This window comes from Corvus brachyrhynchos, unplaced genomic scaffold (genome assembly GCF_000691975.1).
Source record: "Corvus brachyrhynchos isolate BGI_N302 unplaced genomic scaffold, ASM69197v1 scaffold26, whole genome shotgun sequence".
Lineage (NCBI taxonomy): Eukaryota > Metazoa > Chordata > Aves > Passeriformes > Corvidae > Corvus > Corvus brachyrhynchos.
In genome coordinates this window covers 12,820,319-12,821,628 of record NW_008239324.1, presented here as the reverse complement: position 1 = coordinate 12,821,628, position 1,310 = coordinate 12,820,319, and the positions used below count along the sequence as shown (strand labels likewise).

General features: G+C 40.3%; 1 protein-coding gene across 8 annotated transcripts in view; it reads right to left on the bottom strand.

Annotated features, from left to right (window-relative positions):
* The window catches only part of ZNF536 (zinc finger protein 536), a 346,807-nt gene that overhangs the window by 223,792 nt on the left and 121,705 nt on the right, over positions 1–1,310 (bottom strand). The window lies entirely within an intron of this gene.

The window sequence follows — 1,310 nt, the reverse complement described above, 5'->3', positions numbered from 1 at the left end:
CTTCCCGTGGTTCCCAACCCACCCATCCCTACCTGCCAGCCTCTACTCCTTCCCCTCACAGTGTTCCATCATCAATCAGTTCTTCAGATGCTTGCCAGAGATCTGCTTTGTTCTGCATCCAATTCCAACTGGCTGTACACAATAAGAATTTCATTCCTATGCCTGTGCTTTCCACCTGCGAAATTGAGTCCTTCATGCCATTAGCCTTCTATATTGTCCTCCAACCATATGGAAAAGGTTCCACAGTAGCCCAGAAAAAGGAAGCCTGCTACAGAAACTGGGCCCTTAATCTGCAAGAAGAAGCTTTCACACATCAGAATTCCCCTTCTCTGAGGAAAAAAAAAAAACAACAAATATTTGTGTTTCAGTTATTTGTGCAAAAAGCAGGATTCCCAGACTTAAAAATTACGTCATATAGAGAATAAGGCAATCTCTTGGTTTTAGAAAATCCCAGGGCCAAGGCAATCTTGGGGCTGGATTCTGTAGCTGAGGAAGCAACATTCTGACTCCTGCATGACTCTTGGTAAACATGCACTTTCCATACTGAAGCACAGGGAATGTGATGGTTTCATCTTTTTTTTGATAGGTTTCCCTTAAGCTCTGTGGGGTTTGGTTGTTTTTTGCTTTGTGGTTTGTTTTGTTTTTTTTTTTTCTTCTAGAGTTTTACTTAAATTTGGGGGTTGAAAGAACCTAAAATTCTGCAGAAGTCCAGTGATTTTGGCACAAGCTCAAGAACTATCGCATTGCTGAACTGACATGGCTGTGGTTCAGCCACTGATGTCCAAAGCCACATTCCCTGTAGCCAACTGAGTTCTTTCCAGTGCTCACAGCACACCCAAAGCATGCACTATTCAACTAACGTAGACGATCACATTATGCCTTATTATATTACAGACGCTGTATTTTGGTGTTTGGTGGCATGACCTTGTTGCTTCAGAGGAATATTTTTGAATAAAATGCTACTTCAGCTGGGGTGGATTTGTGAATTGTCACTTAATGTATATGAAGTTATACTTTCAAACACTCAGACATAGATGAGTGCTCAAAATCCCTTGTTTGAAGAACAACAAAATAATAAGAAATAATAATTATAGCAATAACTGCTTAGTATTTGTATGATAAAAGTGCTGAAAAGACATTAACTAATTAGTGCTCACAACACCCATGTGAGGCAGAAAAGTATCATTATCCACATGCTACAGATGGAAAACTGACAATGTGGAGTTACCTGCCTTTCCAAGACATGCATGAGGGGATAATCACCTAATGCAAATTCATCAAAAACCCTGTGGGGGAAGCACCAATAGAAT